The sequence below is a fragment of the Piliocolobus tephrosceles genome, chromosome 1, assembly GCF_002776525.5.
Source record: "Piliocolobus tephrosceles isolate RC106 chromosome 1, ASM277652v3, whole genome shotgun sequence".
NCBI lineage: Eukaryota > Metazoa > Chordata > Mammalia > Primates > Cercopithecidae > Piliocolobus > Piliocolobus tephrosceles.
In genome coordinates this window covers 114,885,619-114,913,296 of record NC_045434.1, presented here as the reverse complement: position 1 = coordinate 114,913,296, position 27,678 = coordinate 114,885,619, and the positions used below count along the sequence as shown (strand labels likewise).

The 27,678-nt window shown below is 34.2% G+C and overlaps 1 long non-coding RNA gene and 1 pseudogene across 1 annotated transcript; both read left to right on the top strand.

The window, feature by feature from the left end:
* Positions 1–1,631: 1,631 nt before the first annotated feature.
* On the top strand, positions 1,632–21,899 carry LOC111530130. The gene is made up of 3 exons (XR_002727721.1): positions 1,632–1,752; positions 3,659–4,211; positions 21,826–21,899. It is a non-coding gene; the product is annotated as an uncharacterized LOC111530130 (long non-coding RNA).
* On the top strand, positions 2,268–2,306 carry LOC111530133 (annotated as a pseudogene).
* Positions 21,900–27,678: the final 5,779 nt, after the last annotated feature.

The following is a 27,678-nucleotide window of genomic DNA, read 5'->3' as shown; positions in this document are numbered from 1 at the left end:
AGTTTTTCTTTCTACAAAGAATAAGAATGAGGTGTTGTTGTTGTTGTTGTTGTTGTTGTTGTTGTTGTTGTTGTTGTTTGAGACGTAGTCTCGCTCTGTCGCCCAGGCTGGAGTACAGTGGCGCGATCTCGGCTCACTGCAAGCTCCGCCTCCCGAGTGCACGCCATTTTCCTGCCTCAGTTTCCTGAGTAGCTGGGACTGAAGGCGCCTGCCACCACACCCGGCTAACTTTTTTTTTTTTTTCTTTTCACTGGAGACGGGGTTTCACCCTGTTAGCCAGGATGGTCTTGATTTCCTCACCTTGTGATCCACGCGTCTCAGCCTCCCAAAATGCTGAGATTACAGGCATGAGCCACCACGTCCAGTCAAGAACGAGGTTTTGTCCAAAGAAGGGAATCATCTCTAATTTCAGCAGTTCTAAAACAATGAAAACTTGCATCATCATTATGGTTTATATCACACAACATTACAATGATTTGGTTACTTAACCTAATTTCCACCAGCCTGTAATGAAGTCAAAGAGAAGAATTTTATCTTATGAGCCTTTGTACTGTGCTTGACAAAACATTTAGTTCATGCATGGCACACAATAAATATTTTTAAAAGAATACAAAAAATTAAGCTCATAAAATCTGTGAATGACATAAAGCTAGGGAGATGGGCAGCTCATACATTAAGTACAAAATCAAGACTCCAAGTTATCTCTAAAATCAAGCTAAAATCTAATAAGTGGCATTTTCAAATCTTTTATTCAGACTTTTTAATAAAATACCCAAATATAGATCTGAAAGGAAATTGACAAAACTGCAATTCATAAAAATACTCTCAGGAATTATAGTTCACAACAACATCAAAACGAACCAGTGTGAAACAGCCTCTTTGGAAAACTAATGCAGGTTTGTGACTGTGGCCCAAAGACCTGGGGCCTGATAAACCCAGGAACCAGCCCACTGGCACCATCAGAACTCATATACCAGGATCCAAGAAGTGTGAAGCTCTTCCTCCACTTTAAAAGGAAGATAATATTTTTAGTTCTACAGGAAGAAGAAACTTGCTATTGAAAAGATCCAGCTATGTCAAAGAAGCAAAGGTCAAAGAATATGCAGAGAAATTGCAAAAAGCCCCAGAGGGAAGCAAAAAAAAAAAAAAAAGAGAGAGAGAGGGAGGTACAGCTGCAACAAATTAAAAATAGGAACAGGGATTCTCTGGTCAGAAAATAACCACCTCCTGATGGAGTTAGAATCTTTCCAAAAAGCAACATTCTAGAATCATCCAGGAGATTTCTGCAATAGAGAATGGCCTTGTAAAAACTAAAAGAATTACAGATGAATTACAAAAATATATCGGAGAGCTGGGCAAACAAATGATTCCATGGAATAAGCAAAATGAGCCTCTGTTATGTCTCTGCAAGAATCTGAACTGTATCTGAATTAAACCAATGAAAGAACCACCTTCTTGGAAGAGAAAAAAAAAAAAAAAAACTTTACCATGAAAGAAAATCTCCTGAAATCTGTTCAGAAGATGCAAGATTAAGCTAATGATTTGTGTGTGTGTGTGTGTGTGTGTGTGTGTGTGTGTGGTAGAAATCCACAGAATGGTAACTGCAAGAGAATTCCAGAACCCCCAAGCTCAGCTCAGAGGAAGCTAAGCAGTTGGACAAAGCCGTCTAAACCCAAAGCAATGGCTCGATGGAGTTCTCCAAGGAGCATCTTGCTTTGATCTAAATATACAGTGGAAATCTGATGTGATCTAGTGAATCACCCCACCCCTATCTTCAATGCCTGTGACTCCAATATCTTCACTCAATCTTGAAATGAACTTTCTGTGGTCAATAGGGCATCGTTTCAGACCCACATGTCTGACTGATTAGTCTCCAAACTGAACAAGTGTTCTGACATTATGGAGGGGGAGCAGGGACGAGAGATAACAGTGACCAATAGCCAGATAGTACCCATGTGACTTTGAGCCACAAAAGTTTGGAAAATGCTTGAAACTTGGGGTGCTACTTTCAAAATTTTTCTCACCATCACTGCAGAGTGTGGTCAAGATGTTGTTTTAATAAAATCAGAAAGCCTTTGATGGGTCATATAAAGGTTTATGCATGTCCTTGATATAACTTAAACCGTAATCAACTGGATTTGCAGACTGTCATCTATGTCTACCAGAGCAAAAACCTCCAATGTTTTATGGCACATTAAGGATTGACATTTTAAGCTATTTTTAGAATTTGAGTGGCAATTTACCCGATTTTTTTTTCCAAAATAATAAGACTATACTTTCAGGGATCATTTCTATAGTTTGTTTCTCACTCCCAAAATAATACCTGCTACCACAATGCCTAGCTAAAGGCTGATTAATTTGCCCCTTATTGGGCTTTTGGAGATGTGCTTGTCTCCAACTTGAGGTTAAAGACAAATTTCATCTTGACCAGTGTCAGTTAAGTAATTTTTATTCTTCAGGTGCTTCCTGACCATTAGATTGCCTGACTCTCCAGTGTGAGATTGACCTCATTTTCTGGTTCTAAGAGGGTCTTCTATCAGGGCGGGCTGGCCTCAGTGACATGGCCCCTGATAATGGCTTTATTAAAAACCTTATTGAATTAATAGAGGCATCCTTCAAAGGAAATTCACATATGAAGATTGTTGCTAGAAGCTTACTTATCAAAGAAGTAAAATAACACAGGATATCAAATAATCTACAGTGGGTTTACTCATCACTGATTATTATGATCTGATGTCTCACATTTTTTTGGATTAAAGACACAGTAATTTCAGGAGCACTATTCTTAGCTTAATAATTTTCTTTTTGTTATTATTTTTCTAGGAAAAAAGCAAATTTATCTTTAAGCCAAGAATACAACTTTTTATACTACTGCAATTCAACAGAAGAAATAAGTGCCAGGCTTCCTAACCTAAATGTTTTCTTAATCTGCATAAAAAAGATAGGCTTTTACTTTTTGACAATAACAAAAGAAGCGAAAGAAAGTAATGTTCAATTTGTTTCCACCTGAGTGACAACCTCATGATGGTGTTTCATCCTGCCATATCTACTTATACTTCTCTACTGTCTCACATGGTGGTGAAAACTATTTTGGCTTCTGTTTGTTTTTATTGAACTAAGTAAACATGAAAAATCAAATCCATCATTAAAACTTTTTAATTTTAATTTTTAGTAACATCATTTAGATAAGTGTATGTACTACTAAAACTATTTTAACATTTGATCATTTAATTGAATCTCCTACATTTCCATTATAAATGGTAACAGTCCATATTTCTATTCTCTCAAATCTATTTTATTCCATGAATTGGTATGTGGAATGAAGTTTGTTTTGAATGGTAGAGGGGAAAAACAACAATTATTGGAAACTTAGGGGGCTATGGTAGATTCATGTCAACAGTGGAACTTGCCCTACCCTGCCTTGCACAGGACACTCTAATCAGTGATAATGGTGGTCCCCTCAGAACCAGGTACTGTTTACTTAACTAACAAACAAAAGCACAGAAAATTTCTAAAGAGCATTGGCAAACTAGGGTAATTAAATGATGATCAACATAATGAACAATGATTAAAGGTGCTGAGAACATTATGTAGAAAAAGAAGAAAGAAAGATTATGCTTAATGAGATGATCTTCAAAATCCCCTCTTTTTTCCCCAGGGCTGCTGTCCCTCATTCACTAAAGCCAAATCCTGGGAAAGATTCCTATGAGATGGTTTCTGTCATTCTTCCTAAACTGGGAGCTAAGTGATTAATATAGAGGAAAACCCACAAATAAACATATCTCTGCAAATGGGAATAAGTACTACACTGCTCGTAACCAACATCCCCACCGTGGTTCCTCTTAGCACTTCAGTCAAAGGCACACTCCAAACAGAAGAATCTGAACCACAAATTTAGCCAAACAGCTTCCACTACCTTCAGAAAGGTTTTCAGAAGTTATTTTTCCTCCCAGACCTCCTAGATTTCTAATTTCTCTATTCCTGCTAGGAGGGACACTACTACCCTATTTAGGAGTATCTTGGAAGATTCAAGTGGGAAACCATTCAGATCTGTCTCTTCCCCTCAGAGCATTGACATTTTAATCTAACTCTACATACCGAAAACAATGAAGAATTCACAAGGAAAGTCTCAAACCCCAAAGTGTTGCTTACAAGCAGCGTGACGACAAGGATGAAGCCAGAGAGGCACCCATGGTACAAAATTTTAAAAGGTATTTAATCTCAAGGTCATACTATGAGGCTTTTCATGTTCTGATCCTTCCCAGTATCATCTCTTAGAATTCAGGCCTCACAAACTATATCCCAAGTTTACTGAACAACTTGGTGGTTCCTAAATGACTATCAGAAACATGCTCCTCCCTTTATCTAAATCCTTCTCTTCCTACAGCTGGCAAATTTGGGGAGAATTTCTGGAACACACTGCCTACACACAAAATCGAATTAGGAATCCTTACCCTCAGTATAACATTTATCACACACTATATATATATATATTTTTTAAGCAAATTTACTGAATCATAACTTACATTAAAATATGAGCCATGCATTTTAAGCAAACATAGCATATCTCTTCATTAATTTAGATATTTAATTTCTTTCAACAATTTTATGTCATTTCTAGTATATAGTTCTTATTTATATTTAATTACATTTATTAATAGATGTTACATGTTTATGTCAATTTTACAACACATTCACATAGTACTTTTTAATTTAATTTAATCTTTTGCTTTTTCTTATATACTTATTTCTCTTTTTTAATTGACAGAAATAATTGTACATACTCATGGTGTACATAGTGATATTTTAATATATATAATGTGTAGTGATTAGATCAAAATAATTATCATATTCATCATCTCAAATAATTATCGTTTCTTTATGTTGGGAATGTTCACTATCCTCTTAGCTATTTGAAAGTATATATTATTGTTAACCATAGACATCCTACAGTGGTATAGAACATCAGAATGTATTCCTCCTACCTAGCTGTAATTTTGTATATTTTAACAAATCTCTTTTTATCCCTCTCTTCCCCCACCCTTCCAAGCCTCTAGTATCTTCTGTTCTACTTTTTACTTCTATGAGATCAACCTTTTTTAGCTTCCACATATGAGTGAGAACATGCAGTGTTTAACTTTATGTTGCTGGCTTATTTTATTTAACATATGTCCTCCAGTTTCATCCACATTGCCATAAATGATAAGATTTTATTCTTTTTTTATGGCTGGATAGTATTCCATGTGTACATATACAAAATTTTCTTCACCCATTCATCTGTTTTTGGACACCCAGGTTAATTCCATATCTTGGCTATAGTGAAAAGTGCTGCAATAAACATGGGGGTGCAGATGTCCCTTCAATGTAATGATTTCCTTTCCTTTGGATAAAGTTGCAGTGGTAGGATTTCTAGATCACGTGGTAGTTACATTTGCAGTTTTTTTGAGGAACTTCCATGCTGTTCTTTGTAGTGGCAATACTGGTTTACATTCCCACCAACAGTGTGTAAGAGTTCCCTTTTCTCCACATCCTCCTCAACATTTTTTATTTTTGTCACTTGATAATAGCCGTCCTAAGTGGGGTAAGACAATACCTCATTATAGTTTTGATTTGCATTTTGCTGATGGTTAGTAATGCTAAAAACTTTTTCTTGTATTTATTGTTCATTTATATGTCTTCTTTTGAGAAATGTCTGTTCAGATTATATGGCCATTTTTAAGTTAAGTTGTTTACTTTTTGCTGTTGAGTTGTGTCAGTTCCTTGTATATTCTGCATATTAATCCTTTATTGGATGAGTAGTTTGTAAATATTTTATCCCATTTTGCAGGTTGTCTTGAACTGTTTATTGCTTTCTTTGCTGCACAGACCATTTCAATTAGACATAATCATTTTTATTTATTTTTGGCTTTTGTTGTCTGAGCTTTTGAGGTCTTGTTTATATAATATTTTCCCAGACCAATGTTCTGAACTATTTCCCTTTTTTAATTTTAGTATTTCTATTGTTTCAAGTATTACATTTAGGTCTTTGATGCATTTTGAGTTGATTTTTGTATATGGTGAGAGGTGGGTGTCTAGTTTCATTCTTCTGCATATGGATATCCAGTTTTCCCAGCACCATTTATTGGAGAGATTGTTCTTCCCCAATGAGTCTTCTTATAACCTTCATAAAAAAATCAGTTGATTGTAAATATGTGGATTCATTTCTGGATTCTCTATTTTGTTCCACTGTTCTATGCATGCATCTGTTGTTATGACAATACCATGTTGTTTTGGTTATTATAGCTTTGTAGTATATTTTGAGATCAGATAGTATGATACCTGCAGCTCTGTTCTTTTTGCTCAGGATTTCTTTGGTTATTTGGGGTGTTTTGTTGTTCAGTATAAATTTTGGGATTCTTTTCTGTTTCCATAAAGAATGTTATTGGTATTTTGATAAGGATTGCATTGAATATGTAGATTGCTTTAGGTAGCATTGTCATTTTAACAATATTAATTATTTCAATTCATGAACATGGGATGTCTTTCCATTTGTTAGTTCCCTCTTCAATTTCTTTCTTTTTTTTTTTTTTTTTTTGAGACAGAGTCTCCCTCTGTCACCCAGACTGGAGTGCAGTGGTGTGATTTCAGTTCACTGCAATATCTGCCTCCCAAGTTCAAACAATTCTCCTGCCTTAGCCTCCAGAGTAGCTGGGATTACAGGCACCTGCCATCACGCCTGGCTTTTTTTTTCTTTTTTTTTTTTTTTAATTTTAGTAGAGACAGGGTTTTACCATGTTGGTCAGGCTAGTCTTGAACTCCTGACCTCAAGTGATCCACCTGCCTCAACCTCCCAAAGTCCTGGGATTACAGGTGTGAGCCACCACGCCCAACCTCTTCAATTTCTTTCATCAGTGTTTTGTAGTTTTCCTCATAAACTTCTTTCACCTCCTTGATTAAATTTATTACTAGGTACTATACTTTTATAGCTGCTATGAATGTGATTGCCTTCTTGATTCTTTTTCAGCTAGTTTGTTGTTAATGTATTCAAAACATTACTGATTTTGTATATTAATTTTGTGCACTGCAACTTTACTGAATTCATGTATCAGTTCTAAGAGTTTTTTGGTAGAGTCTTCAGGTTTTGCTACACATACTATCATGTTGTCTTCAGGGAAAATATAATTTCCTCCTTTCCAATTTGGATGTGTTTTATTTTTTCTTTGCCTAATTTATCTAGCTAGGAATTCCAGTACTATGTTGAAAAGGATTGGTGAGAGTGGGGATCCTTGGTTTTTTTTGTTTTTCCAGTTAGAGGAAAACCTGAAAACTTTCTGTTCAGTAGGATGTTAGCTGAACAGGATGTGTTATATGTGGTCTTTATTATGTTAAGATATTTTCCTTCTATGCCTAATTCATTTAGAATTTTTATCATAAAGAGATGTTGAATTTTATCAAAAACTTTTTCTTCACATATTGAGAAAATTATATGATATTTGTCTCTCATTCTATTGATGTATGATGTAAATTGATCTATGGGTATAATTGATCTATAGATCCCACTTGATCATAGTGTATTATTTTTTGGTGTGTTGTTGGATTCAGTTTGTCAGTATTTTGTTGAGAATTTTTGTGTCTATATTCATCATTGATATTGGCTTGTAGTTTCTTTTTTTAAATTGTGTCCTTGTCTGGCTTTGGTGTCAGGGTTATGATGGTCTTCTAGATGGCAATTGTATTTTTTAATCATTTATTGCTAATATAGAGAAATATAATGGATTTTTCTATGTTGATTTAGTATCTTGTGATCTTGCTAAATTCACTTTTTAGTCCTACTTGCTTTTTTATAGTTTTTTAAGATCTTCTATATGCGTAATCATGTCATTGACAAACAAAGACACATTTACCTATTTATTGCCAATGTATATGTCTTTTATTTCTCTTACTTTTCTTATTACACTGGCTTGAACTTCCATTAAAATGTGGAAGAGGAACGTGAGAGAAATTTTAATCTTTTTTCCCAACCTTAGAACTATTAAATACGATGTCAGATGAAGGTTTTGTATATGCTCTTTTTTAGTTTGAATAAGTTTCTATTTGTTCCCATCCTCTTAATAGCTTTTTAAATTATTTAATGTTGAGTTTTGTTAAATTAGTTTTCTTCACATATTGAAATTATTATATAGTTTAACTCCTTTGTTGTATCAATATGACAAAATACATTGATTGATACTCAAATGATAAACCAACTTTGCATTCCAGAGATAACTTTTATTTACTCATGATGTATTATATTTTGTGTTTATTGCTGGATTTAATTATGATAATATTTTGTTAAGGATTTTGCATTTGTATTCATAAAGTATATTCATGTGTAATTTTACATGCATTCTGTAATGCCAATACCATAAAATGAGTTTGGAATTAATTCTCCTTTCAGTATTTGTTAATTTCCAAACAATAGCTAGTATTTCTTTTTTTTAAAAGATTGTCTAGAGTTCACAAGCAAAGCTATTCTGTATTGTTTTTTTCTTCATGGGAAAGTTTTTAATTATAGATTTAATTTCTTTCACAGATATATGGCTATTAAAATTTTTCTTCTTATTGATTCAATTTTTCTAATTTGTACCATTTTAGAAATGTATCTGTCCTATCTAAAGTAATTAATCTCTTGTCATTTATCCATATCATATTATAACATTTCTCATTTTAATGCCTGCAGAATATGCAGCAATACTTCTGTCATTTTTGAAATTGGTAACTTGTGTCTTTTTCTTTCCTGTTTAATGTAGCTTGATTGCAATTTTTTGGTAATTTCAAGGAAAAATATTTTTTATTTAATGTTTTCTACTGCATTTTGATTTCTCCTTGCATTGCTTTGTGCCTTATTAATACCTTGTACTTATTATCATCTAATTATTTTATTGTACTTATTTATCTTTATAGTTTTTATTATTTTATACTTTCCTTGAGTATAATTTTTTGGTAGCATTCAAGAAAGAAGCTTAGAATTTATTTCAGACACTTTTTTTTTCTAAAATATGCATGTAAGAGTATAAATTTCTCTTCATGTACACCCAAATTTTGCTATGTTATATTTTCCATTGTCACTCAGTTAGAAACATTTTCTAAATCTTCACATAATTTCTACTTGACCTGTGGGCACTTTGACCTACCTAGTCTAGTTGGTTGATGTTTGTTGACATGTGTTTTTCTTTACCAGTTACTGAGAGAAGATTCTAGAAATTTATAGGCATAATTGTCAATTTGTCTATATCTGTTTCAGTTTTGCTAGTTTTTCTTCCATGCATATTAGACTACTTGATATTCATCCGATATATCAATGAGACCTTTTATGACAGTTTGGTTTCTTTTTTTATGTGTTTCAATTAAAGTAATTTCTATTAATATATCTTTAAGATTTGTGTTAGTCTGTTCTCACTGTGCTATAAATACCTGAAACTAAATAATTTATATTTTAAAAGGGAGTTTTAATTTGCTCACAGTTCTACCAGCTATACAGGAAGAATGCCTGGGGAGGCCTCAGGAAACTGTTAGTCATAACAGAAGGGAAATTAGGCATGTTTTACATGGCCAGAGCAGAAGAAAGAGAGAGAAGGGGGAGGTGCTACACACTTTAAACAACCAGATCTCATAAGAACTCACTCACTATCATGAGAAAAGCAAGGGGGAAATTCACCCCCATGACACAATCACCTCCCATCAGGCCCTTCCTCCAGCACTGAGGATTACAATTTGATGTGAGATTTGAGCGGAGACACATATCCAAGCCACATCAAGATTATTAATTATTTCCTCCATAGTTTCTAATCTACTATTAACACAATTCATTAAAATTTTCACTTCATTTAGATTTACAACTCTTAATCATTTCACTATGCTTCAGATTTTCACTTTGTAGCTTAATTATGTTTATGTTTTCCTTTAAATCTTTTCATACATTTTTAATCACTATCTTAAAGTCATTGTCTGATAAGTCTGTCATTTGCCATTTCTGGATCTGTTTCCATTGACAGATTTTTCTCCTTGTAATGGGACATATTTTTCTGCTTTTTCTCTTGTTTTTAAATCAAATTCTGAATAATGTAAATTTTGTTTTTAAATTGTTTAATTTTTTTTAATATAAAGAATGTTGGACTTCCAAGGTTGGGTATGTTTATATTTATAATTATTGTGTTCTTTAATTAACATTATATCACCTAAATATGTAAAGCAAATATTAAAAGAATTAACAGGAGAACTAGACAGTAATACAATAACAGTAAATGAATTTAATACTCCAATTTCAACACCAGAGATATCACCCAGACAGAAAATCAATAAATAGTGGACTTGAATAACAGTACAGGCCAAATGGATCTAACTGATATGTGTATATATATATAGAGAGAGAACATCCTATCCAGTAGCAGTGAAATACACATTCTTTTAAAGCATACAAAAAACATTCTTCACGATAGATCATATGTTAGACCACAAAACAAGTCTTCACAAATTTAACAGTCATCTCAAATATCTTTACTAATCATGTTGGTGAAATCTAGAAATCAGTAACAGGAGAAATTTTGGAAAATATACTAGTATGTGAAAATTAAAAACAACACACTCCTGAAAAATCATTGGATCAAAGAAAAAAGCATATATTTTATTATTACCTTTTTTTTTTTTTTTTTTGACGGATTGTCCCTCTGTCGCCCAGGCTGGAGTGCAGTGGCTCCATCTCTGCTCACTGCACCTTACACTTCTCAGGTTCAAGCAATTCTGCTGCCTCAGCTTCCTGAGCAGCTGGGATTACAGATGCATGCCACCACGCCTGGCTTTTTTTTTGTATTTTTAGTAGAGACAGGGTTTCAGCATATTGGTCAGGCTGGTCTCAAACTTCTGACTTTGTGATCTGCCCACCTCGGCCTTCCAAAGTGCTGGAATTACAGGTGTGAGCCACTGCACCTGGCTGAAAAAAAAATTAAAAAGAAATTAAAAGAAGTATCTTGAGAAACAAGTGGAAATTACAACATACCAAAACTTAGGGAATGCAACTAAAGGAGTTCTAACATGGAAGTTTCTAGCCATAAAAGCCTACATTAAGGAAAAAACTTCTTCAAATAACTCAACTTCACACCTCAAGGAACTAGAAAAAGAAAAGTAAATATTCCAAGGGCAGCAGAAGGGAGGAAATAATAAAAATAAGAGTAAACATAGATAAAATAATAGACTAGAAAAACAATAGAAAAGGTCAATGAACCTAAAAATCTGGTTGAAAATATAAACAAAATTGGCAAGCATTCAGCTATGCTAGCCAAGAGAAAAGAGGGAACTCAAATAACTCAAATAAAATTATAAATGGAAGGTAAACCATTACAATTAATATCACAGAAATACAAAGGATCACGAGATTATTATGAACAATTATAATAATTATACATCAACAAATTAGATAACCTAGAGAAAAATAATAAATTCCTGGAGACATACAGTCTACCAAGATTGGATCATAAAGAAAATAAAAATCTGAACAGACCAATAACAAATAGAATTATTGAATCATAATCAAAAGCCTCCCAACAACAACAACAAAGCTCAGGACTAGATGACTTCATTGGTGAATTCTACCAAGCATTTAAAGAATTAATGCCAATCCTTCAAACCTTTCCAAAAACTTGAAGAGAATAGAACACTGCCAAACTAATTTTAGGAGTCCAGGATTACCCTCATATTGAATTCAGATAAGGACACTAAGAAAAGAAAATTACAGGTCAATATATCTGATGAACCTAGATGCAAAAATCCTTAACAAAAATTACTAGCAAACCAAATACAATTCACATTAAAAGGATCATACATCATGATAAAGATTCATCCTTAGGATGCAAAACTAATTCAACATGTGCAAATTAATAACTGTGATACACCACATTAACAAAATGGATAATATAACTTATTATGTTAATAGACACAGAAAAAGCATTTGACAAAATTCAACATTCTTTCATAATAAAACCTCATAACAAATTAAATGTAGAAGAAATATACCTCAACACAATAAAGGCCATCTTTAATAAACCTATAGCTAACTTATACTCAATGTTGAAAAGTTAAAAACTTTTACTATAACATCAGAAAGTAGAAAAGGATTCTTACTTTTGCCACTTCTATTTAAAATAGTACTAGAAGTCTTGGCCAGAGCAATTAGGCAAGAAAAATAAATGAAAGGTATTCAAATTGGAAAGAAACAAGTAAAATTTTCTCTACAGATGACATAATCTTATATATAGAAAACCCTAAAGACTTCACCAAAAATATTTTAGAATGAATGAAGTAGTTTGGAAAATTTTCAGGATACAAAATCAAAACACAAAAATTACCTGGGTTTCTATACACCAAAAAATACATATTCAAAAAAGAAATTAAGAAAGCTATTCTGGCTGGGTGCGGTGGCTCACGCCTGTAATCCCAGCACTTTGGGAGGCCGAGGCAGGCAGATCACGAGGTCAGAGGAGATCAAGACCATCCGGGCTTACACAGTGAAACCCCATCTCTACTAAAAATACAAAAAAATAGCCAGGTGTGGTGGCGGGCATCTGTAGTCTCAGCTACTCCTACTTGGGAGGCTGAGGCAGGAGGATGGTGTGAATCCAGGAGGTGGAGCTTTCAGTGAGCCAAGATCACACCATTACACTCCAATCTGGGTGACAGAGAGAAACTCTGTCTCAAAAAAAAAAAAAAAAAGAAAAAGAAAAAAGAGAAAAAAAAATCAATAACATCAAAAAGAATAAAATACTTAGAAATAAATTTAAACAAAGAGATGAAAGATCCATACACAGAAAAGACATTGAGGAAAGAAATTAAAGACAAATAAATTAAAATATATCTTCCATTCATGGATTGGAAGAATAATTTTGTTAAAATGTATATATTACCCAAAGAGATCTACAGATTCAATGAAATGTCTATAAAAATTCCAATGACATTTTTCATAGAAATAGAAAAAAAATCTTAAAATTTATATGGAACCACAAAAGACACCAAATAGCCAAAGCAAACATGAGCAAGAACAAAGCTGAAGACATCACACTCCCTGATTTCAAACTATATTACAAAGCTACAGTAGTAATCAAAACAACATCGTACTGACATAAAAACATACATAAACCAATGGAGCAAAGAATCCAAACATATACCCACACATACATGTTCAACTAATCTTTGACATGAGTGCCAAGCTTACAATGGGAAGATAGTCTCTTTAATAAATGTTGCTGGGAAAACTGGATATTAACATGAAAAAGAACGAAATTGGAGCCTTGTCTTACACCATATATAAAAATTAGCTCCAAATGGATTAAGGACTTAAATGTAAGATTCAAAATCATAAAACTTCTAGAAGAAAACAGAAATAGAAAGCTCCTTGAATTTTAATGCATTTTTTTTATATATGACAACAAAAGTAAAAATAAATAAATGGAAATATATCAAACTAAAATGAGCCTGTATAGCAAAGAATAAAATTCAAAAAAATGAAAAGGCAACCTATGAAATGAACTAAAATATTTCAAAATTGTATATTTGATAATGGTTAAATGAGGAATTCACACAATTGAAAAAAAAAAAAACTATTCTTAAAAATAGACAAAGAACCTGAACAAACTTTTTTTCAAGGAAGACATAAAAACGTTGAGCATGTACATGAAAAAGTGCTCAATATCACTAACCATTAGGAAAATGCAAATCAAAACCCCAATGAGCTATCACCTCACATCCGTTAGGAAGATTATTATCAAAAAGATAAGAGATAAGAAGTGTTAATGAAAATGTAGAGTAAAGGTAAATCTTGTACACTGTTGATGGAAATGTAAACTAGTAGAAGAATTATAGAAAACAGTGTGAAGTTTCCGCAAAACTTTAAAAACAGAACTACTGTTTGATCTAGCAATTCTATTTATAGGTATACATCCAAAGGAAATGAAATCAGTATCTTGAAAAGATAAATTCACATTCAAGTTCATTGTAGTATTATTCACAGAAGCCAAGATATTGAAACAATCTAAGTTTCCATTAATGGGTGAATAGATAAAGAAAATATAGTATGTATTTATGTATGTATAAATAAATAAATATACACATATACAAACAATGGAATATTATCCAGCCATAAAAAAGAAGGAAATCCTTACGTTTGTGACCTGGAGGATATTACACTAAATGAAATAAGCCAGACACAGAAAGAGAAATACTGCACAATCTCACTTATATGTGGAATCAAACAAACTCAGAATCACAGAAGCAGAGAGTAGAATGGTGGTTGCCAAAGGCTGGTGAGGGGGGAGGGAGTTGGGAGAAATGGGGAGATATTGTAAGATAAATACATTCTGAAGATGTAAGATACAGAATGAGTGATAATGAAGGTGCTCATTAATTTTTTAAAAATAATGTTGGGTTTTGTTCTAACAGACACTTATATAACTTGCAGGTTGGCTTAATTATTTAGAGACCCTTCATAAGCTTTTTTATGGTGAGACTAGAGTAGATTTTTCTCTAAGTCTGTTGTAGCCCTACCACCATTCTGGGGTGTCTACTAAGTGCTCTGTGGTTCACCCTCTGCTTTGCGTGATTGGGACTCACATGTCACACAGAAATACATGAGCTCTGCGAATTGCTCAGCTTGCAACTTCAAGTTTGTCTTTGTTCTACATCATTGAGTTTTACTCTATACATACGTAGGTTAGTAGTCAGCTAAAAACTCAAAGGCCTATACACATATTTCTAGGACTCTTTTTCTATGTAGTTTCCAGATTTCAACCACCTCAGATTACTCAAACTCTAATTTCTGTCTTTTCAAGTCAGAGAGTCTACTATACTTTGCTTAGATTCTTCTTTCTCTATCACAGTACAGAAAATGCCTGCAAAAGAAAGCTGGAACAAACATAGGACTCACCTCATTTGTTTCCCTTCTCCAAGGATCACATTGCTGAGATGCCAGCTGTCCAATGCCTGAAAAGAGCTGTTTAATATATCTGGTCCATTTTCCAGTTATTTATGGCAGGAAGGCAAGTCTGGTACCAGTTGGCTAGAAGTGGGAGTCTATCACACTGTATTTTAATTGCTCATTTTTGTGTAGTAGGAATCTCAGTTTGAGCACAGGCTACATGCAGGGCTGAACTTCAGGCATGTTTGATGTATTAGTTTTTCTTGTTGTACTGTAACAAATTAACACCAATTTCGTAACTCTAAACAACACAAATTTATTCTCTTAGAATTCTGGAAGTCAAAGTCTGAAATGAGTCTTGCAGGGCTAAAATCAAAGTGTTGACAGCACAGTTCCTTCTGGAGGCTCTAGACAGAATCCTTTCCTTGTCTCTCCCAGTTTCTCAAGGCTGCCCACATTCCTTGGCTCACAGCCATGTCACTCCAATCTCTGCTTCTGTTGTCACATCACATTCTTCATACTTTCAAACTCCTACCTCCCTTTTATAAGGACACTGTGTTTACATTGGAACTACCTAGATAATCCAGGATAATTTACCCATTTCAAGAACCTAACTGCACATGCAAAGTCCTTTTTGCCATATAAAATAACATATTCACCTGACAGTCAGGGCTTGGACATCTTTGAGGAACAATTTTTCAGCCTATTACATTTGGCAATCTGTGTAAAAATCACATGAGAATCTATTTATGTGAAGTTTTGGATTTTAAATTAAGCAGGAAGGGAGAAATTGTATGAATTGACCATGGGAGTGAGCTAACAGAGAAGACTGTGTATTTGTCAGGTTCTCCACAGAAACAGGAATAGGATGGAGACAGAAGAATATGAGAGAAGAAAGTGAGCAAGAGAAAAAGATTTATTTAAAAACATTAGTGCACTTAATTTTAGAGGCTGGCAAGTTCAAAATATGCAGGGAAGCCTGGCAGGCTGGGAATTCCAGCAGGAGTCAATGCTGCAGTCTTAAGTTGAAGGCAGTTTGGAGGCAGAATGCTTTCCTCTTCTGAGGACCTCAGTCCTCAATCTTTTATCTTAAGGTCTTCATCTGACTGGATGAGGCCAACCCACAGTATGGAGAGTAATGTGATTTATTCAGTCTACTGATTTAAATCTAAAAAATACATTCAAATACATTGACAGTAACTTCTGGATTGCTGCTTGAATAGCAGCTGAGCACCATACACTGAATTGTCTGTGATTGTCGGTTTTGTGCATCAACTAGGCTATGAGTACCATAGACTAGTTGATGCACAAAACCGACAATCACAGACAGTATACTGTCTGTCCATCCACCCAATTACCTAAGGAGAGGAGTTGCTGTAGACAGAAAGTAGAGTTATCTACATAAGAGATTTAAGTCATATTTTCATAGAATAAAGTATGACACTGACCTGAGGAGTCTGAAGTGAATATAAAAACATTTTGGCACCTTAAGCTTTTGGAGGCCTTGAGAACATTGAGATATAAATTTTGGTGTGTACTTTCCCATTCTTTTAGCAAGATGAATCTCTTTTAAATAGCTTATCTAACAAAGAGTATCAATGAGAAGGAGCCCAGGCATAAGATAAAGATAAAGCCAGTGCTGAGAGGCTGATTCCTGAACACATGTGAAGCAGCCCCTGAAAACTCTCAATTACTTGAGGGAGATTACAAAAGTTCCCAGGTGTCCTTTGCAGATTGCAGGAAGTTACAAAAAATTTATTAATATATTATAAATATTAAAGTGATCCAATCTATATCCATATGGGGACAATGCCTAAGAAAATTCCAGTTACTATTATTTGCCCCACCATTAAGCAGGGAGCTATTTGATTATTGTCTGTTCTTACTCATGATTGTATCTTAGTGGCAATTCATAAATATGCATTGAATGAATGAGTCAGTCAGTGAACTAGTAAGAAGAGATTAAGGTAAGAGAGAAGAAAATGAAAACAACTAAAGTCATTCTGAATGGTGAGAAGTTTGATGGTAAGTTATATTCAGCTTTTGGTATACTCTCATAATTCCCAACCTCCCAATTATTGTCATGCAAGGTGCCAAGGAATACACGGAAAATGGCACCACACACAAAGTGATATGCAATCAGAATTCTTGCATTTAAATATAAAAGCATAGAAAATCACTGTCAAATTCTAGCATGTCAGTGTGTCTGGTTGCAAGGGATAGCAAACGGAATCTTGTCATTATCTCCTGTTGTGCATCAGAAGCTATATACCCATTGCAGAGCCCAGTGACCTCTCAAGCACGTGGTTCTGCAAGCTTCCTTTAAGATAATAGCAGGTGTTTTGTTTTTAAGCACAGGGAAAAAAGACAATTTTAAAGAGTTAAGTTGATGACACTTTTAAGAAAGAAACTGCATGGAAGGAAGTAAAGTGGTCCAATATCTTTGTGGGGATTATATATATTCAGGGGATTGAAAAATACAAGAAGACACAAAATGCATGTGACAGATAGGAGAGGAACCAGGAGAGTTCGTATAAGAAAAACTAGGAAGAGAGAGGGTTTTAAGAAGAAGGAAAAAGAAATGGAAAGAGTTGAATGCTGCTGAAAGATTAGAGAGGATGATAAATTAGAAAGGTGTTTATTATTTGACAATTAAGAAAATGTACTAACAGATAAAGTAATGTCCCTGAAGAGATGGGAGGAGAATGATATAAAGCAGGTAGAAAGGTTATCTTTGGACAAATCATAGGAAGGAGGAAGTGATAGAAGTCTGGGAATTCAATGTATGAAATCCCATTGAAGCAGGAAATTGATAGAGAAGGTAAAAGAGCTTCACACTGGTAACCTGAAATAAAAGAAAGAATGAGAGAATATGTTGAAAGTGAAGAAGTTGGAAAGAAATCTATTGAGTCAGCTGCCATAATATGAAATGCTGTTATTAGAGCGTGTCTTCTCACATTCCAAGTCTGCTAGTGACAGTAGGCTGTGACATAGTTTTGACTATGGAGTAGAGATAAAGGAATACAGATTTCTAAAATATATCAGTAGGAGAAATTAATCATAGGAGGTTTCACAGTGACATTTCAGGTTTTGGGCCTACCATCAAATGTATTCATTCATCCATCAATTCAACTCAGTAGGTATTCATTGACTAGTTGAGTAGTTACTTCAAACCTAATGATTTGTTAGAATGATGAGCAAAAGTAGACATAAACTCTAACCTTTTAAGCCTTTTTTATGTGAAAGGGTAATGGGGGAACAGGATATTGATATTAATAATGATGGCATAAATGAATGCAAAACATTAACATTTATAAGTTCTTTAAGGAAATATGAGAGTGATGCATGGGAAGACAAAGCCATGGGTTTTGAAGAGTCAAGGAAACCATTTAACAAAAAGATTATATCAATTCTCTGCCATTTCTTTCAGAAGATAGAAGCAGAGGAAATACTTTCTAATGAATTTTTTGAGACTAGTATTTCCATAATATCAAAACCAGACTAAGACAATGCAAGAAATAAAACCAGATGCCAGTATCTCTCATAATAGACAGATAGATAGATCCAAAAATCTTCATAAATTATTAGCAAATCAAATTCAATAATATGTAAACAGAATTATATATCATAACGAAGTGAAACTGATCCCAGGTATGCAAACCCAGTTCAACATTCAAAAATTAGTTAATGTAATCTTATCACCTCAAAGAGCCGAAGAAGTAAAACTCAGGATCATATCAATAGATACACAAAAAAAGCAGTTGACAAAATCCAACATCCATTCACAGTAAAAATTATCAGTAAATTAGGAAGAGAGAAAAACTTCCTCAAATTGATTGAGAACATCTATTTTAAAAAAAACTACAGCTAACATCATGTTTAATGGTGGCAAACTCAAAGCTTTCCCACTAAAATCAGGAACAAGGAAAGGATGTCACATTTCACTCTGTTCTTCAATATGGTATTGGAAATTCTAGATAATGCAAAGAGTCAACAAGAAAAGAAAAGTGAAACAAGAAATAAAATTTTTCACAGATGACATGGTTATTCATGTAGAAAATCTGAAGGAATTTTTAAAAAAGTAAATAAACCTAGAATCAATACATGATTATAGTAAGGTTGCAGGATATAAGGTTAGTATGCGAAAGTCAACCAATTCCCTGTATACCAGCAATAAAAAAGTAGAATTTGAAATTAGGAAAAAATGCTATTTATGTTAATAGTATCTAAAAAATAACATATAAGAAGCACATGAAAAAACTTTAAATCCCTTAATTAAAAAACTAAATAAATGGAGAGAGCTCATATTTATAGGTAGAAGACAATATTATTAACATGCCAGTTATTTCCAGCTTATTTCTAGATTAAACACAATCCCAATCAAAATTCATAGAAAGTTATTTTGTGGATATTGACAAATGCCTCAAGTTTAGACAGAGACGTGAAAGACCCTCCATAGCTAACAAAATATTGAAGGAGAACAAATTTGGAAGATGAATACAACCGGATTTCGAGACTTACTATAGAGCTACAAAGTAGTGTGATATTGGAGAATCAATTAATTGATCTATGGCATAAAAAAGAGAGCCCAGAAATGGACTCAAATAAATATAATCAGCTGATCTTTGACAAAGGGTTAAAGGCAATACAATGGAGAAAAAAGTATTTTTTTATTTTTTACAATGGAGAAAAAAAATGTTTTTCAATACAATGGAGAAAAAAGTATTTTCAACAAATGGAAATGGAACAATTAAGCATCCACATGCAAAAAAAAGGGGGGGGGGAATTTAGACACAGATCTTATCACCTTCTCAAAAACTCAAAATGGATTGCAGATCTTAATATAATATGCAGAACTATAAGCTCCAAGAAGATAACATAGGAGAAAATGTAGATGTCACTGATTTTGATGATGACTTTGTAGATACAATGCCAAAGGCACAATCTATGGAAGAATGGTAAACTGGACTTCATTAAAATTAAAATTTTCTGCTCTGTGAGAGGCAGTCAAAATAATACAAAAATTCAAAAAATAAGCTACAGACTAGGAGAAAATATTGCAGAAGACACATCAATTGGACAAAGGACTTGTCAAAAATATTCAAAGAACGCTTAAAACTCAACAAGAAGGAAAAAAAAATCAAACCCTGATTAAAAAGAAAATAAAAAGACTTAACAGCCTGGGTGCAGTAGCTCATGTTTGTAATCCCAAGACTTTGAGAGACCAAGGAAGGAGAATCTCTTGAGCTCAGGAGTTTGAGACCCACCTGGACAAAATAGTGCGTCCTTGTCTCTACTAAAAATAAAAAAAATTAGCCGGGTATGGTGGCATGTGCCTGTAGTCCCAGCTACTGATGAGTCTGTGGTGGGAGGATCACCTGAGCCCAGGAAGATCGCTTGATACCAGGAGGTCAAGGCTGTGGTAAGCTGTGATTACACCACTGCACTCCAGCCTGGGCAATAGAGCAAAATTCTGTCTCAAAAAAATTACGTATCTCTATATATTATATATAGATATATATAATATATATATATATAAAATTCTGCTCAGGTATCACCTTAACAGATATTACCTTAACAGATATCACCAGAACAGATATGCAGATGGCAAATAAGCATATGAAAAGATGTTCCACATCATTTGTCATCAGGAAAATGCAAATTAGAACAAGAATAAGATACCACTATACATCTATTAGAATCACCAAAACTCAGAAACACTGACAACACCAAATGCTAGTGAGGATATGGAGCAACAGGAACTGTCATTCATTGATGGTAAGAATGCAAATGGTACAGCCACTTAGGAAGGCAGCTTGGCAGTTTCTTATAAAACTAAACATATTCTTACCACATAATCCAGCAATCACACTACTTGATATGTACTTGAAGGAGTTGAAAAAGTATGCACGTTATAGCAGATTTATTTAAAATTGCCAAAACTTAAAAGCAACCCCAAATATCCTTCATTAATCCAACCAATGAATATAGTTAGGACTAAAAATAGATCTATCTAGCTGTGGAAAGACAAGAAGGAAACTTTAAATATATATTACTACATGAAAGAAGCCAATCTGAAAACGCTACATATGTATGATTCCAACCATACAACATGCTGAAAAAGGCAAAACTATGAAGGTAGCAAAAAGATCAGTGGTTGATAGGATTTTAGGGGATGCAGAGAGGTTACTTCAGGCATGAGACTATTCTGTATGATACATTTGTGCAAACCCGTAGGATATACAACACCAAGAATGAATCCTAACGGCAAATATCTGTGCTGGGTGATAATGATGTGTCAACATCGGTCATCAGTTGTAACAAATGCACCACTCTGGTTGGGAATGTTGATAATGGGGTAGGTCATGTATGTGCAGGGACAGAGGATATATGGAAAATGTCTCAATTTTGTTATGAACCTGAAACTACTCTAAAAAACTAAAATATATCAAATAAATTTTCTAAAAATGTTATTGGAGACTTCATCCATGATAAGGCTATAGAGGTAGATAGTAGTCAAATCAGTCCAGGTCATAGGGAAATTTTGTCATAAATCAGAAGATAATAAATAGAAACTAGCTTGATCAGGTTTACATTTTTGAAAAGATCATTCTGGCTGCAATGTGAAGATTAATGTGGAGGGGGTGCCACAATAAATGGAATTTAGACCAATAGAAAAGCTATTGCAGGGTAGTGGTGATTGTAAATTAGAAAAGGTAGTGGTGACTAGAAGAAAAAGTGCATAAGAGATATTTCTAATCAAAGTCAAAAATCTTGTTGATACATTGAACATTTCATATGTGACACTCACTTGATTAGCAGACAAGTTGATGATTATTGCATCTGTGTGTATGGATGCTATAGTCGTATTTACATGCTAACAAACTACTACCAAAAAATTACAGCATGAATTTTCCTCAACGTGAAGAAGAGATGGAATGTTCATAATGAGGAAGAAGTCTTCTGATTTTCTAAATAGGTAGATATCAAGGTATTATTTGAATTTGACAACAAAATTCACAGATTATGTAACTCGCTTTGCACTGTCATTGAGTCTGCAAGCTAGTGAACAAAGTGACCATTTATTCTAAACAGAATAAGCACCCAACCAAATCAGAGAGCTGAGTAACAGCTCCAGTAATATTCCCATCAGAACTCATTCTGGCATCAAACTAAGTTCCCCAGACAAATTACTAAGTTTTACACATAAATTTTTTCTTCTCCATATTTCTCTCAGCCAAAGCTTTATTCCAACTTACTTTAAATTTCTTTCCTGTTTTTCTTTTCTTCCATAAAATAACTGTGAGTACTTTCACCTTGAAGTGACTTCTCCATTTCATTGTCTTTTAAGAAATTCTCCTCAGTCTCCAGTAGTCTATTTTGGTACTGAGAATGAAATTAGGAAAAAAATATCATTTTAGATTTTAAGCTCTTTGAGAGAATTTTGCCTACCTTATTTTCTCCACAATATCCCTAAAACATATTCTAATGCTGGGGATATTATCAGTATTTAATAAATTATTGTTGAATAAACAATAAATACATTACTGAATGAAGTTAAAGTAAGTATCATTTTCTCGTATCAACCTTCCCCAATCCCTTATAATAGGTCATGTCCCCTACTAATCACCTTTAAGTCCCCATTCTTCTCCTTCGTGGCATCACTCACCATTGTAATTAAGTTATAAACTGGGTAATTGGTTGTTTAATTTATTTTTTCTAGCATACTTTGAGCTCCATGAAAGCAGGTACCACTCTGCCCCTATTCACTGATATCTGCCCTGTGCTTAATACTGACTGAAACACAGAAATCATGAAATGAATATTTGTTGTTAGTTTATTCACAGTAAGTAATGTAATTAAGGGATATGAAAAATCTTAGATGAGAGAAGAAATTTGCAGCTTCAGATTCATGTCAATTTTTCAGTTGAGGAAATGGAGACTCAGAAAAGTTAAGTGACTTGCTCAGTGTTTCATAGATAATAAGTTGTCAGAGCTGTATTTTAATCCCAGTTCCCTCCAACTCCATAGCCTGTGCTTTGAAATGGAAACACTGTGCCACGCTGCACCATTTAAGCAATGATATATTCATTTAAAGCACCAGAGATCACATTTTAGGGAGAGAAAAAGTTTGTAGTATGAGATGAATCAATCAGCCATATGGAAGGAAGAAAAAAAGAACAGGCTGAAAAGCTTCCTTTCACTTTGTACAATATGAATTGTCACAGGAATCAAATTTGGCACATACTGTAAAGCAAAGAAAAAAATTATCCCACATTGGATGTAAAATGTGACTTGCATTTTATCTATGTTTTTGAAATTCGGAAGAGGATACCAGAAGACTTGTGGAGTTGAGGGCATGATGTTTTGATGATAGGCTTTTTATGCACTTATCCCCAGGCAGCTAGAGGAGGACCTGAAAAATTGAAGCCGACCTCAGACATAATGAATACATAAAATGATGAAGCGTCTGGTCAGGGTCAGGCAGCCTCCTTGAAGAGAGTAGATGTGTCTCAGGACACTGAGTCTCCAGACAGAGGCAGGGGCAAAGAAATGGTCTATCAGGGCATAAAACATTTACATCTGTTCTTCTTCTGTCACTTCTCTTTGAGGTTGTTTCCCTTGCCTTCAGCAACATCGCAGGCTCACAACAAGATTCTTATGCCTGCTAATTAGAAGAGAGGTCTAACAGCAGCGATCAAGTCTCCACCTGCACCTGGCACCTAATTCTAACAATATCAAATAGATAATGGAAATTATGGATCATTAATTATTAACTCCATCTAACCTGCCACATTCAAGTTCCACAGATTGTCACTTCCCATATGGCTGTGCAGTCAAGGCTTTGCACTGTGGAATCCTAAGTACCCAACCTTCTAACAGGTCCTTATCACAGAATTTCATATATCAAAGGCATTTTCGATTTCCAAGTAAAACACTCAGCCCACGCACTAATCCTCTTTTAAAAAATCTATCTCAAAATCTCATCTAGCCTGTGTTACAATCCCATGATTGGGAGTCACCACGTCATCAGGCAACCTCATTCTGTTTTTAGGAGAGGTAAAATTGCTGGGAAAATCTTCCATGGTTAAAACTAAACAATGAGATCACTTGGACTCGGGAAGGGGAACATCACACACCGGGGCCTATCATGGGGAGGGGGGAGGGGAGAGGGATTGCATTGGGAGTTATACCTGATGTAAATGACGAGTTGATGGGTGCTGACGAGTTGATGGGTGCAACACACCAACATGGCACAAGTATACATATGTAACAAACCTGCACGTTATGCATATGTATCCTAGAACTTAAAGTATAATAATAATAATAATAATAAATTTAAAAATAAAGGTTTTCTGAGTGGAAAAAAAAAATCTTCCATGGTTAAACCAAACTTGAGTTCTTTGTGGCTTCTGCTGCTGTGGCTTCCTCTGCTCTACAGAATTTCATCAATTCTTCATCTACATTGTATGTCATGTTGTAAAAAACATGGCATCCTAAAAAGAGTTCTGGAATTTTACAAGCATGAGCTCAAATGTTAATTCTGGACGTAGGAAACATTTATTATTTCTCAAACTCAATTTCCTCACCTATACAATAAGGATAACACCTCATAGAATTCCTGCTATACTTAAATGAGTTAAATGCTACCTAGTGACAATGGGTAGACTTCAATGGTAAAGAGCATGAACTCTGGAACCAGGTTGCTTGGTATGAACCTTGGCCCCTAACACTTACTAGCTGTGTGACCTTGGGAAAGCTACTTAAACTCTCTGGTCTCCTTTTTTATCATATTACAATAGCTATAAGGAAAGTAACATTTCTTATATCAGAGGGTTATTTGGAAGATTCGTAAGTTAGTATGTTAGGTCCAGTTTTAATCAGGGTAAGCTAACTGCTGTATCAAAGGAAAAGCCCCAAATCCTAGAGCTTTATGACAAAAAAGACTTATTTCTTGCTGTCATCACTATAAAATTGGACAATTCCAGGATACAGTCTCCTTCTATCTGGGAGTATCATTGTCCCATAGGACCTTGGCATCTTCCACTGGATCCTCTGTTTTCAGTACAGGTAATCACAACACAGAAGAGTGAAGAAGGACACAGGCTTTTAGCCACCATGGTCTAAAACTGTCCTACATCTCTTCAACTCACATCCTACTGTCCAGAACCAGTCATCAGTCATGGGCAACGCTCACACATAAAAGCCTGGGAAATGAAGGCCAGTGATTTGCCTAGGAAAAATAGTAAGTAGGTTTGGTGCCAGTTACAGTTGGAGACTTGATTGCTGCTATCAGACCTCTGTTCTAAATAGCAGGCATAAGGAACAGTAAGTGGGTTTGGTTTGGTGGTTTCTCATACATCATGGTTGAGGTCTTTCATCAGTTTGTAGACTTCATAATGTCACCAACATTTTGGATCCTAACCAGTGCAAAGCATATGGCTTTTAGTTTTCGGTATGCACACAACATAAACACATATCAGTTGGTTCATTTTTCAATATCTTTCTTGTTGTTTACCTTATGTTTTCAAAATGGAGAAAGCCTTATAAAGGAAGGAAATTCTGACACATGCTACAACATGTATGAATCTAAAAGACATTACATTAAGTGAAATATATGTATGTCTCTGCCACAAGGACTGAGAAGAGTGCCTAAAACTTAAACACACACTGTTAAGTGTGGGTTATTATTATTACCATGCCATGTGATGATAGCAACTAGAGCAATTGTAATTAAAATAGTCCTTAATACTTAAAAAGCCATCATATTTGCTGGATTAAGCATTCTTTTTGTCATTTTTTCATACATCATGATTCAGAGTCTTTCATCAGTTCTTAGACTTCATAATGTTACCATCATCTTGGATCCTAACCAATGCAAACTGTATTGCTTTTAGTTTTTAGTATGCACACAATATAGACTCATATCAATTGGTTGCTTTTTTAATATCTTTATTTTTGTTCATCTTATGTTCTCCCTGAATCCATGCCTTGCATTTAACTAAGACTTAGCTTCAGGACATGCCATTGATCAAAGATTTCAAACTATGAGCTTTGAATCCCAGGTGAGACAGGGATATTTCAGTGGATCTAAAACATGTTTCTATAATGGAATAGAAAAATTATATATATACACATATATATATGTATAGTTTGTTGTTAGGTTTAAATGAGTTTCTATATGCAAATCAGTAGAACAGTAAATTTTCAAAATGAAGAAAACCTTATAAAGGAATGAAATTCTGACATATGTTACAACATGTATGAATCTAGAAGACATTATATTAAGTGAAATAAGCCAATCACAAGAGAATAAATATTATATGATTCCTCTTCAATGATGTCAAGAGCTGTCATGTTCATAGAGACAGCAAGTAAAATGGTGGTTGCCAGGGAATGGAGTAATGAGGAATTATTGTTGAATGGGTACAAAGTTTCAATTTAGGAAAATTCAAAACATTCTAGAGATGGATGAGATGGTAGTTGCTCAGTATATGAATATACTTCATGTTACTGAACTGTGTGCTTAAACATGGTTAAATGGTCAATTTTATGTTGTTATTTTAACAAAAGAAGAAAAAAATGGGAAAAAATAAATCAGAATAGGTTAAAAATATGAGAGTCTCACACTAGAGTGAGCTAGGTATTATTTTATGAAACATTTATTTCATACATGCGTGTACTTACCAATGAAGTAAATGTATTTCTTAGTATGGGTCAAGGTTAAATAAAAGCTACTATTCCAGAGAACAAGTATCACAACAACACGATTATGCATATGCATTATTTTTTGAGCACAGTTGTTCTTGCTGAATCTAAAACTCATAACAATTGTTGCTTTTGAAATTCCAGAAATTGTTGTAGCAGTGCACACACATACACAACCCCCACCGCCGCTACCACCACTTTCCACTTACAACAATAACTCCATGCTCTCACATTTTTAAAGACATGACTATGCTATCTGTCCCTCCTTTCCCTCCTGATCATTCTTCCCTTCCTTTATGGATCAACTTAAATGTTGTTCACCTGCAAGCTTTTTTTGACTTGACCTCTGTCTGTGATAAGAGAAAAACATACTCCTCTAAGATAGCATTTATTATTTCATTTGTAATTTTTTTTTAATTTTTTCCCCACTGAGTCATAATCTCAGAAGAAAGTGTTTATCTTACCCACCAGAAAATCTCCATGATTTATCAGAGTGTCCAGAAGACACTATAATATGTTTAAAAATTGTTAATGGATAAATGAATGATGACTGAATAAAGACACAGAGCTACCTCAGCTACAACTTCAAATTAAAAGATATATAGCATATGCTGTTAGATAGCCTAGAATAAATACTAATTTCATATTTATCCTGTGTCTTTTTACTTCTCTGTGGTTTTTCCTTAATCATGTAGATAATTATTTCATAGTTATTGATGACCCCTTTTTTCAATATGAGAGTAGGGAACTTAGAGTAAAAAGAATGGATGCAATGAAACTGTTAAAGTCTTTTTTAGAGAAATGAAACACAAACATAATAATGACAGCTCATACAAAGAGTGAAATTGAGCTTCTCTTTTACCTCTGTGTTTTATGGCAGCCACAGATGCCTGAAATTACAGATGTGCCTATAAACCCCTAACACCCTGAAACCTTTAGTTGCTCCTTTGAAGGTATCATTTGCACAGATACCTCTTTAAAAGGTGACAATTTTTCCCATATCCTGACACCACTCACCCATTAAGCCCTGTTGTATTGCTCTTACCTTC